Source organism: Kogia breviceps, chromosome 10 (genome assembly GCF_026419965.1).
Source record: "Kogia breviceps isolate mKogBre1 chromosome 10, mKogBre1 haplotype 1, whole genome shotgun sequence".
NCBI lineage: Eukaryota > Metazoa > Chordata > Mammalia > Artiodactyla > Physeteridae > Kogia > Kogia breviceps.
The window spans coordinates 57,606,841-57,620,538 of record NC_081319.1 but is presented as its reverse complement, the minus strand read 5'-3'; the positions used below and the strand labels follow the sequence as shown (position 1 = coordinate 57,620,538).

General features: G+C 37.9%; 1 protein-coding gene across 8 annotated transcripts in view; it reads right to left on the bottom strand.

Annotated features, from left to right (window-relative positions):
• SLC4A7 (solute carrier family 4 member 7) overlaps window positions 1-13,698 on the bottom strand; it is a 121,450-nt gene that overhangs the window by 105,973 nt on the left and 1,779 nt on the right. The window lies entirely within an intron of this gene.

The following is a 13,698-nucleotide window of genomic DNA, read 5'->3' as shown; positions in this document are numbered from 1 at the left end:
CACAACCAGTACGCATATATCTGTTTACATGTCTGCGTATGTATATATAAAACAGAAGTTCCACAAAACAATATTTGCCCTTACTATTGCAATGTATTGTTATTTTCTACTCCTGTTTCTTTTCTTTTTCAATGCTTGTGATAATCCACTAGTTGTTTCTGCAACCACTAACAAGTCACAACCTGCAGTTTGGAAAACAGTGAGACAATTCAGAGACAATGAATACGTGGGATAACCCGCCCTAAATTTTAGATGGTTCCCAACTTCAAATGGTTCAACTTAACAATTTTTCCACTTTACCATGGTATTAAATCAATACACATCTCGTAGAAACCATACTTCCATTTCTGAATTTTGATCTTTTCCCAGACTAGCAATACATGGGATGACCCTCTCTGGTGAGGCTGGGCGGTCACAGCTCCCACTCAGCCATGCAATCCTGAGGGTAAACAACCAAACCAACACACTTAGAACCATTCTGTACCCAGACAACCATTCCACTTTTCACCTTCAGTACAGTATTCAATAAATTACATGAGATATTTTTCAATGCTTTATCATAAATTAGGCTTTGAGATAGATAACTGTGCCCAGCTACAGACTAATGTTAATTGTCCTGAGCACATCTCAGGTAGGCTAAGCTCTGCTGTCCTATAGGTTAAATGTGTTAAAAGCATTTTCAACTTAGGATATTCTGAACTTACAAAGGGTTCATTGAAACATAACCCCACCGTAAGCTGAGGAAGATCTGTGCTTTAAAAGCTGGACAAGCACAGGCTCGTCAGGGTTTTAACTCCACGGCTACTTTGAAAAGTGGAGGACAAGGTGAAGAGGAGCAAGTTAAAGCTGTACTTCACAAACCACACAGTTAAGTAAAACATTCTCACTAAAGACCCTAGACCTGCACTCTGTAAACCACAGGTCAAGTTTATTTACTTCAGACAACAAACTAAGATAAAAGCTGTGACACTACAGTGATTCAAGGCATTTAAACAGTAACTGGCCCCTACCCACAGGCCCAACCAAAGTTAGTCTACCAATGCTCCTTTATTAAGGTATATAGACCATTCTCTTGAGGCTGCTTGGAAAATGTTATCATTTTGGCTTTCTACAAAAATTTTCTCAATGAACATGATGTACTCCTCCATCAGATACCTCTCTCTGCCTATTCTAGACACAGGGAGATAAAGCAATCCCCAATGATCTGAAATTCACTGCCACCAAACTGTCATCTCAGACTGCTCCTAACTATTTGAAGTTCACAACCTTAAGGGGAGAAGCACCGGCACTGCAAGTGTAAAACAATCCCTCGTGGCTAATCCACTCAATATTCAGCACTTAACCTTTTCAACCCATTTATTGCTAAATCAATGCAATTAGCAGATGATATCAAAATAAGTTAACATATAAAAACTGAGCAGATGCAATTATGTAAAACAGGCAACTGGTAATTTTCAACTGTGATCTGAAATGATGAAATTTAATCTAAAATCCTTTCCCTCACCCCACTTTACCACCTTATCACCCACCCCTCCTCACACCTCCAATGTGAATTCTAAATTTGGGGGAGGTCATACCTTGCTGTGAGATCATTATGTTAAAATACTATGTTTTGACTTCTAATCAATAAAATTACTTTATTTATATCTTACTCTATCAAAACTGTCTTTAAAAATGATTTGAAGTAACTTGAAAAACGTAGGTAAGAAAACATCAACCTCAGAAAAGTAGTTAACTTAATTAAGTCCGTACTGACGTCCTTAAAACAAACTGCCTTACTTTAAAACTCTCATGAGAAATCACATGTTCGTAAAACAGAATGAAAACTTGTCTATTTTAACTCAATAAAATTCAATGTTACATAGTTAATCTGAAAATTCCTAAGTGTCTCTATGTTGTTTAATTATCCAATGATTCAAATAAACACATAATCACGTATATAAAATGACTGTGTATACATTTATATGTATGTGTGTATGTAAACGCAAAACAAAATTCAGAACATTCACTTTATCCAATAAAATACATTCTTGTTACTTCAGATTACAGGAAAAATAATATAAATGACAAATTTAAGAAGAAACTATGAACTCTTTATAAAGTATAATTTCTTATTATCATGCCTCAGCAGAATAACTAGGAACTATCTTATACCTACTCTGCCAAGCAGTGTGCGAAACTCTTTTGCATTGTAATACCCTGCAGACTAAATTCTGATATCCTAACAAGAAAATACAGTAAAATCTCATCAAGACAGTATTAAGCTATCTAGCAACCCCAGCAATCTACAACAAGCCAAGAATTAGAAGACCATCCATGGTAGGTGGTAAAATTTGTGCCAGAGCGACAGAAAACAGAAAACCCTTCCCCCATCCCATTTAATAACTACATGATTTCATTTGTTATCTGTAACAAATCTATAGTAGATAAGAAATTCAATGACAAAAGAAAATAATTAAAACAAGATAAGATTCAAAATACCCACAAGCCTAAAGCTAGTTAATGATCAGTAGTCTATTTTTAAAAGGAGACATATATCACATTTTAAATGTTTTGTCAAATGGTTAAAATTATTTAAAGAAAAATAACTATATTATGCTTTAAACTTCTAAACACTTTGTCAAAATATAATTATATTCTTTTAAATTTGAGGTGTAAGGTAATAACCCATTATCTAATCTGTGAGATAAGAGACCAATAAATATAGATATTGGTCTCTGTCCCTGGTTCCTGGCACAGAACTCCTAAAGCTCTTGTAATCTCCTAAGTAATACGGCACTAAGAACGTCTTTTGTTCTAGTATTTGGTCTTTGACCCCAGTTCCTGACACAGGGCTCCTAAATCCCTTGGAGCTTCCTGGGTGACAGTAGTGTCTTGTTCTAATGAGGTGACTGGGTAGGCTCCTGCATGGGGGCCGTCACCAGAAAGACTAAGCCATGACGAGAAGCTTGGAACTTTCAGCCCCAGCCCCCATTCTCCAGAGAGGGGAGGGGACTGGAGAAGGATTTAATGACTGTCATGCCTACATGATGAAGCCTCCATAAAAATCCCACAAGTAAGGCATTCAGAGAGTTTCTGGGTTCCTGAACACATGGAGGAAGTGGGAGAGTGGCTTCCCAGAGACGGCATATCCCATATACCTGGCCCTGTGTATCTCTTTCATCTGGACATTCATCTGTATCCTTTATCACACCCTTTTATAGTAAGTTGGCAAATGGTGAGTAAACTTTTCCTGAGTTCCGTGAGCCACTCTAGCAAATTAATCAACTCCAAGGAGGGAGTCACAGAAACCTCTGATTTATAGCTGGACTCAGATGCCGAGGGGGCCATCAGGACTTGCAAGTGGCATCTGAAGGGGTGGAGGCGGGGGGCAGGCAGCCTTGTGAGACTGAGCCCATGGGACCCGACACCATCTCCAGATGGAGAGTGTCAGAACTGATTGAGATTACAGGACACTCAGCCGCTGTCACAGAACTGCTTGGTGTGGGAACAACCTGCACACATCTGATGTCAGAACTGCTGCAAGGGTGGCAGTAGCGTGAGCATAGATGAGAAGCACAGGAGGAAAACCGAGTGCTTCCTAATACACAGTCCCTCCACACAGAGCTAATCAGAATCTCTCAATGCCAGGGTTTAAGTGGAGTTAAGACTTTCTATTTTCTATCTATTTCTTCAATCAATATGTAAACTAACTCTTTTAGAATTCTGTTACATGAGATAATTTATAAGCACACAGGATGATTATTCATAACAAGTTTCCATGGTCACAGTTAGCATTTTATATAGTATATTCCTTTCCCTAATCATGAAAAGGCCCTGTAAGTATTATAATATCAATTTTACAGATGAGAAAAATGAGATTCAAAGATGGTAGCTGCCAAGGCCACCTGGTGGCAGATTAGGGATACGGAACCCAGGTGTGTCTGAAACACAAGCATGTAGCTGTTACACCAGGGACTAAAGTTAAGCTACTTCCAAATTTTACCTCATTTTAAAAAACAGGTTTTGGGCTTGTGGTTATTTAGTAAATTTCCTATTACTGAATAAAAATAGCTCAATAAAATAAAATGAAAGACCAAATGAGGCCAATTTTAGTCTGAATGAATCCCTTATTACAAGTAGGCCAGACATAAACAGTCTCCTAACAGAACCTTATCCTGAGGATACTGCTAATGGCAGGTGCAAAAATCAAAAAGGAAGCTCTTCCTGAACATATTATGAGGTCATTTGGGAACAATTAAAGGAAAACAGAAATAAGTACAGAATACTGAAGGATGCTGAGTCAGTGCACTGGTTACTTACAGCACCTGCACAGGCAGTGATGCGTGGACTGCAAAGTTAGGGACGCAGTGTCCAGGAAGGAAGAGGGTCCACAAACCTCAAAGGTACAAAATTAAAAGCAGATGAACAAAATAGTTCTATTATGTAAGTAATAATTCTAAAGAATTAATAAAAACGGCACAATTTTAAACCAATATATATAACAGCTGACATCATATCTGGGATTTGAGATGCCTTTTCTTGCCATTGGCTATAATCATATATTTTGAAAGTCACTGATTTTCATGAAGAAACTATTATAGAAGTATTAATATATAAGTAAAATACCTACTGTTTTCCAACAATCAATAGAGATGTATTTCAAACTTGTGAAAATATCTTAAGAGTCATAAAATTTTCATTTTAATGATGCTTAATGCTCACTTGCCTAAAATCCTAGCTCAGGTTAAAAAAAATGTTAAGTACTCTTACTTTGGGATCAATCCAAACCATTTATTCAATATTCCCCCTCAATAGAACCAAGGAAAGGAACATTCTATTCTCGTCTACTGGCAGTTATATCAAGCAAAGTAGAAGCCTTTCTCTTAACCACAAAGTTATATAATTTATTAAGTTACTGATTAAACAATTAACAAGAAATATATTCAATTTCAAATCTATGAGTTCATGGTATTATCCTAGCATTCATTCATTGAACAAATATTCACTGGATACCTTCTATGTTTGAAAACCTAGAACAGACCTAGTTGAGAACTGAGTAATGATCCAGAAAAGTTCTATCCCAGCCCTCAGAGAACCTGGAGGCAAAGGGGCAAATTTCATTAAAATATTTAACTTCTGTAATATTAGCAACTAATGCACAAAAGTTCTAGTAATAAAGCTTTTAAATATAGAAGAAAACTACAGTTTTCACACCAGTAAAAATTTTACACACCACTAAAATCACCTAGTATGCTTAATGTTAAGGTACTGACAAACAGGGATCTCTCATTACTCCAGACTAATGAGAGATGGAAGACGAGGAGTAAGCAGTGGTCTGGCACCAACCATGAGTTCAAATCTCAGGTTAGCCTGTTACTAACCATATGGCCTGGGAAATTTCAGAAACCCTCTCTGCCTATGAGTTCACATCTGCAATAGGAATAGTAAGTGATTTAAAGATGCCTAGGGCTTCCCTGGTGGCGCAGTGGTTGAGAGTCCGCCTGCCGATGCAGGGGACACGGGTTCGTGCCCTGGTCCGGGAAGATCCCACATGCCGCAGAGCGGCTGGGCCCATGAGCCATGGCCCCTGAGCCTGTGTGTCCGGAGCCTGTGCTCCACAACGGGAGAGGCCACAACAGTGAGAGGCCCGCATACACCACCCCCCCCCCAAAAAAAAAGATGCCTAAAAAATGCATGGCTCAAAGCAGGCTTCCTCTAAAAAGTCAGTTTCCAGTTCTTCACCAACTTAGCCACAGCAAGGTTAAAACCAAAAATCCTAGATAAGTGACGCACATCAATGTGAGAAAAATGACATCCTTCACCACCAGTGCTGCGATTGAAGGAAGTGAGCAGTCTTCAGTGGGGTTTCGCTGTTTCATCTGACGTGCTGTAGTCTCAGAATATACTGAGATTTACACTCAAATGGAAATATTAAAAACACCTTCAGGAAAGGGAAAAAAATGATCATCACTCTTTTCCAAATTACTGGCTTCTAAAAACTGGCTAAGTGGAAATCATTTCTTTAGTTTTACGTGTAACTAATTTTTTAAAGTGTAGGGCTAGACGTTTCACATGGATTTCACAGGAGGAACCCGCAGTTATAGGGGCGTCTTCCCAGAGCAATGCCATGCTGCACAGCCCAGAGAAGCCAGTCAGCAAGGCAGACGCTGCCTTCCGGAGCAGACACAGGACAGCAATGTCAATGGGGCCCCTGCAACTGTGCCACAGTACTCTCAACAAATGTAATTAACCCAGATAATTTTTTTAATGTATATGATCCTCAATCGAAGGGAAGTATAAAAATCATAAAGGAAAACAAAGTTTAAAGACATATATATAACCAGGCAGTTACTTCCTTACACCTAAGGCACATTTATAACAGCATCACCCTCAGTCTCTTCCCACATCCTACCTTCCACTGACTCCTCACTAATCTAAATCCTTTTATAGAAAGAAGTTGAAAGTGAGAGAAGGTTCAGGACATCGGTAACATGCAAACTTAAAATTTCCAAAGGAACTGAGCATTCATTATCATAATTAGGCATGTAGTATCTGATTTTACTGATAGACATGTATTGTTATATGGCACCTTTAGAACATGAAAAATTACGTAGTTCATAATATATTACACTATATCGACAGCTATACAATTCTCTTTCATGAAATAGCTGGATAAATATGTCAACCCATGACATAAAACAATATAAGAAATCATCCTATTTTACTGAATATGTTTGCATGGTTCAAAAATCAAAACTATATTGAAAGGTATACAGTGTGTTCCCTGCATATGAACGAGTTCCGTTCTGAGAGCATATTCGTAAGTCCGATTTGTTCGTAAGTCCAACAAAGTTAGCCTAGGTACCCACCTAATACAATCAGCTGTATAGTACTGTACTGTAATAGGTTTATCATACTTTCCACACAAATAATACATAAAAAACAAACACAAAAAATAAAAACATTTTTAATCTTACAGTCCAGTACCTTGAAAAGTACAATAGTACAGTACAACAGCTGGCATACAGGGGCTGGCATCAAGTGAACAGGCAAGAAGAGTTACTGACTGGAGGAGGGAGAGGAGGTGGGAGATGGTAGAGATGAAGGGTCGTCAGCAACAGGAGACGGAGGGCAAGCTGCAATTTCACTCATGCCTGACACTGATGGCACAGGTTCTGGTTCCTTGCTGGATTCAATTCTATCTACCCTCTTGAAAAAACGATCCAGTGATGTCTGGGTAGTAGCTCTTTTTTTTCCACCATAGATGACTCGGTAGCACTGGATTGCCTTCTGAATGGCTGCTGCAACCTTTGCGTACCGTTCCACTTTCGGGTCCTGTGCCTCAAAAACTAACAGTGCCTCCTCAAATAAAGAAAATCCCCTTGCCATTTTCTGCATCGTGAATCTCTTCGGTTCTTCAGTTACTTCTTCTTCCTCTTGTCTCTCTCCATCCTTTCCCTGGGCCTCCAATTCCAGGCACTTCTTAGCAGTACCAGCTACATCACTGCTGCTTTTACACTTGCTTCCAGACATCCTGGGCTTGAAATAAAAATACTGTACTACTGTACTCTATACAGTACTGTACAGTAAAGTACACAAAAGTACAACCACTTGTAGAGGATGCACGCACGTGACAATGTACGCCAGACACGTGAACTAACTTACACGATTGGACATGCACGGTCACATCTTTGAAAGTTCCTACGCAGGGGACTTACCGTACACTGAAGTTTTGTTCCCACTCTTGTCTCAACTCCTGTTCCCTCATACCCTCAATGGCAGTCGTTTTTATTAGTTTTTTGATAATATTTCCAGGGTATTTATACAAATACTAGTAAGTACAAATATACATTCTTATTACTCCCCTTAGAGAAAAGGCATGAAATAGTATATCTTCTGACCCACATCTTGATTTTTTAAAATCAATTTATCCTAGAGATCTCTCCACATCAGTACAAAGAGATCTTCCTCATTCCTTTTTCATAGCTGTAGCAACCTACGGTGTGGATATACCATAATTTATTCATCCAGTGCCCTATCATGTTACTTCCAAAGTATCTTCTTAAGTGATACATTTTTCAAATCTCTCCTGTTACTGTAACAAAGTGAATTATAAATACCATAGGATTTGCTTTCTTAGACCTATAATAACACAACATATTAGTGACCTACTTTTTTCGGGGGGGCAGGGAGGGGGCGCTGCGTGGCATGTGGGGTTTAGTTCCCAGACCAGGGATCGAACCTGTGTCCCCTGCCGTGGAAGCACAGAGCCCTAACTACTAGACCGCCAGGGAATTCCCAGTGACCTATTGTTCATATTTTGTAAGAACCATCAGAAATTTCTACCCCACATGGCTGCATTCTCTCCCCATCAAAGCTAAATGTCTTTCTCAGAGCCTTTCATTGTGCATTGTGAATCTCCCAAAAGTATAGCACGTGACATTTGCCGAACTTAATTTGGCTACAGAATGGTTCTTTTGCAAAACCTTCTACAGGTGTATAGTATTTTGCAAAACAAACTTTAGCAAATACTGGGGTGAATTTAATAATTACTGTCATCTATGAAATAAGAGAGTGGCATGGACATATATACACTACCAAATGTAAAATAGCTACTGGGAAGCAGTCGCATAGCACAGGGAGATCAGCTCGGTACTTTGTGTCCACCTAGAGGGGTGGGATAGGGAGGGTGGGAGGGAGATGCAAGAGGGAGGAGACATGGAGATATATGTATATGTATAGCTGATATACAGAAGAAATTAACACACCATTGTAAAGCAACTATACTCCAATAAAGATGTTTAAAAAAAAAAAGGGCATGTAACAGAATTCTGGTCAGTAAAACATATGGGGAAGTCTGTCAAGTGGCTTTTGGGAAAGGTTTCCTTATTCCTAAAAAAAGTTGCACAAGAGAGGGTCTCTGCTGTCTTTGGATAATGTTGCTTTAGAATGTGATCGAAATGCTACAGCCACCTTGTGAACATGAAGAGAGCCAGTCTAAGACCAAAGCCTCCCCACTAAATGGCAGAGTAGAGTAATGGATGGAATATGAGTTCTTAATGAAATCAATGAGTCGCTGAATTGTTACCAAGTCTGTATTCTCATCATGTGAGATAACAAGATGGTAAATTTCCTTTTGTTAAATCACTTGAAGTTATGTAACTTACAGCCAAATACAACCTAATAATAGAATTTTATTTATATTTTTGTATTACTTTCTAATAGAAAAAGTTCTTATCAGTCAATGACTGCCAAAAAAAAATTATAATAACTACTGTCATCTAGTTAAGCAAAATATAAGACTATGAACTTCCAAGGAAGGCACAAAACCAAACTGAGCTAATTTTTAGACTAGGCCTTAGCTGTTTTCTGAATTATAAAGCCCTTTGAGATCTGAACGTAAAAAAGCTATTTGATCCTCTCCTACGTAGTGCATATAAACTTAAAATTTTTCAGTTTCTGGGGATTCACGGACCCCTGAGGCCCTTCCACAGTCCCCATGGGCATATCTATTTTAGAAACAATTTTAAATAGTGCTATATTATCTATGGCACCATCAATACCCAACTCTAGGACACAACTCAGAGCACGTTTCACGCAAAGCTAATGAAAAGCCAGCAGAAAATTCACCATGAGGTGTTCCTTGGTGCAAAGTGAATAAAGCATACTCAAAGGGATCATATTTAACAATTAACGATACCAGGCAAAGTAAATTCTATTAAATAACTGTGGGAACTTTTACAAGGGGTTGTGGTCTGATTTTTACACAGGTGTCTCTTATTTTAAATAAATAAATTAGGTTCTTACAGGATTAAGAAAGTTGGCCTTTAATTCATCTTATACAATGTATAATCTTATCTGGGATTTTAAAAACACAATACATTTTACATTAGACAGTAGTATCTACTAGAAATATAACTGCAGCAAATTTGAACATGACTGTGTAAATGCCCAGGAGAAACAAAAAAAAATCTGTGCGTTTTAAATGCAGATCAAAGAATGCCCAAGCATGATTACAGTCATGCTATAATGATTAGGAGAGAAGAGGTATTAAATTGAAAAGGTGATACGTGCAGGGCCACCACATTTGGTTTTGAGGGTGATACAGAAGAACATTCGGAGAAGAGAACCAGTAGGGGCTGAAGCCCAGCCCAGGCTCCTCTCATCAAGCCTGACGCTTAAGTTGCATCTGTCATAATTCAGACAAACACAGCCCTGTAATACCCTCTTCCCTGCCTTCCCTGACACTTCGTCCCCCCAGAACCCCACCCACCCATGGCAAATATTAAAAAGTGCTAAAATTTTGAAAAGGAAAGATGTTTTCTAGATCAAGATAATATCCCAGTGGCCAAAGTATAGTACAATGGGAACTTCTAATTTAAATTCTTACAAAAATTTGTTTCTTAAGGACTTATTTTAACAGAAACATCTCCAATACTACCATGGAACTCAATGGGAAGAGTCGACTATACATAAATTTGCTTTATTCCTTTTTTGTTGTTGTTGAATATATCGATACCTAAAGTGAGAGGAGTTCTGTGTAAGTATTGTCAGTATTTTTCCAGAATAAAGAGTAGTATTAGGCTGAAAATATTCTGTATATAAATGAACAGGCACCAAGCACAAAAGCACCAAGTGTTAATTATATGTTATGGGAAATTATGAGAAAAAAAGATGTTGAGTATCACCTTGTCCCTTCTCATGCTCTATATGAGTATACGCATCTTGCACATGTGAATCCATTTTCAAAGATATATCCATTTCCCAAGTGTCTGATGAGAGATGATATACAACTCAACAGCTCTCCAAATCGAGAAATCTGACAAAAAGAAGCAATGCAGTCCTAGAATCCGGAGAGGATTCTATACTGCCTGACATGCGAAAAGAATGAGAACCAAATGATACCAGTCAACATAACACTCTCTACAAAGCAAAAGAAAGGATATTAAAAATATTAGTGCATCTTTTCTATTTTGTTATGAAAGGTGGATTGTGTTTCACCCTTCACTGTGATACTTACTGTGCGCCCCCCAAAAAAACTGCTCTAAATAAACTTATTAAAATTCAAACTACGGCTAAAGAAAAATTAAAATACTTTAAAATAACCCCTTGGGAGGAAATCTGAAAATATGCTTAAAATAGCCAAACTAAAACCTTTCTATACTAGCATATCAGCTCCAGATAAATATGCAAATCTATAGCATAATCTCATTATCTTCCTAAATCAAGCACTGAAAAAGTGTTTGGCCACTCTCATCTTACAGCAGTCACTGAAAAGCATTCAGCCCATGGAAGCAGAGTCAGTACTTTAGGAATCCAGGACTACTCCAGTCTGCTGGCCCTCTGCCCTCAGGAAGACTGTCAGCAGCAGCATCACCAAACACCATCGTAACACTATGCCAACCACAGACCCCTTCATGGTTATCATTATACAGCTGACCCTTTAACAACGCAGGTCCACTTATATGTGGATTTTTTTTCAACAAACACGTACCACATCTCTACACGATCCACAGGTGGGTGAATCTGCAGATGTGGAACTGCAGATATGGAGGATTTTCCACTGCATGGAGGGTCAGAACCCCTAACTTCTGTGCTGTTCAAGGGTCAACTGCAATTAAAAATAATCCTAAAAGTCTCCCCAAGTTGTAAAATTCAATGAGTACTACTCAACAAAATACATAAAGCTGTCTGCTAACAAAAACAGAGGCAAACTTCATTTTAAGTTAGAACCTTGGAATAGCTACCCGCTTTGTATAGGAATCAAAAATTCTCTTGAGAGGCTAAAAAAGAGGGGGAGGTAACTAACTGAACCTTTACATATAAAAACACGTATCTTTGTTACTGATACATGCTTATTGCAAAATTGGAAATAATATATGCAAAACAGTAGTAACTATAGAAGAATCCTTAATCAATAAGAGAAAGCTATAATATAAATCAAAAGCCACAATGAATAATCTATAATATTAACCCTATGAATCACCTGTATGCTCCTTGATATAAACGGCCCATTTTGTGAGTTGCAGATACTATCTACTTTAAGATCACATTTGCAGCAAAATACAGTAAGAAAGAAAGGGAAGGAAAGAGGAAGAAAAACGCATTACAGGATGTTGACAAGTCTAAGTGCCAAGGTTTTAGCACACCACATACCACTAAAATAACATACCAGGTTCCTCCAACACCAGGTTACTTTAGCTTTCGATTTTAACCTACTCAATAAACAGTTTAGTGTAACAAAACACTCTATTTTCATATCTTAAGTTCTCTTAGAAGAAAACCTGTGTACTTCCCCGGCTCAGTTACCAAATAAACCAATTCTTCAATCCAACTCAACTGTCCCACAGTTTCAGTTGGACTGATAACAGATTTGCTATTGTTCCCTTTATTACATCTCCACAGATCAGGGCCCAGAGATACCAACTATAAGGCCAAAAGGGAACTAAAATCCTTATAATGTGCCTGGGGTGCTTAATATCTCTAGAGCTAACCACACCTAGTCAGAGAGCTCCCCAAAGAGAATGCATACTTAAAGACCTACCAAAAAACCTTCTACTGCCAATCACCACTGAATTCATACCAGGTTGTTAATATCTTTCATTTCTACTAACAACTGCTTTTCTAAAAGTATTTCTAACTCATGAAAATGTTTTAACTGGCAATCACAAGTGGAATTAGCAGGAATGCAAATGCTATCACTGTATTCACTACACATGCCAAAATAAACTCAATGAGGTTAGGATTCTGCCTACCTTGTCTGCTTATATCCCCAGTGCCTGCCACCTAGGAGATACTTAATAGATAGTGGTAAAATGAATGAAATTACATAACAATTATTAACAGAATCCTGTTAAATCATATAGTGCTTAAAAGTAGAACATTTGCTAAAACCTGGGAACCTTCTAAACAGTGCTATTTGTTGTAACAGGATTTAATCTATACCAGAAAATAAGAATGACAGTTCGAATCAATTCTCAGGGAGGCCTAGAATAATGAGTTTTTGTACAAAACAAACAAAAGTTGCATTTTTTTCTATAAGATAAATGCCTTTCCTTAAAACCATAATCAATGAAAATTATAGAATTTTAAGAGCAGAAGAAACCTTAGAGCCTGATTTATGAAACAGATGGGCTCCAGTTTCAGAGTAATATAAACTGCCACCAATTTATTCAAAAATGTTTGCATAATTACTTACCTAAGATAGCATTTTAGGAGTAATTTATTCTACTTTTTTTTTTACTATGCTAAGCAGTTGGCTAGGAGAAGTTACGACTGACGAATACCATAATCTTCCACTTTTATGACATGCATTTACCAGTGGAAAATCAGTGAGGAAAGAGTTAATTTTGTCAATGCAAACAGTTCCTCTTCCCAGTTTGCAAGTAATAGTGTTCTCTACTACTTAAACCAACAGTTCTCCTGTTCTCTCATTCTATTTTTAGACTGTATGATAGCTTATCATATTTGATTTATATTATCAATTTGTATATGGTTACTGTAGCCAAGTCTTATCTTCCCAAGATTTAGGAGGTATACCCTTCCAAAGTGCTCCCCTGCCATGCCATTAATAACAGTGTTTGATAATCCCTTTGTCATTTGTCTCCCTCATTTGAGCAGAGCTGGTTCTGTCTTGTTGGATACTACAGAATGGGTTCTAAGTAGTGTTATCACAATGAATGAATGAATGATTTGGAAGGCAATGGCATTATCAGA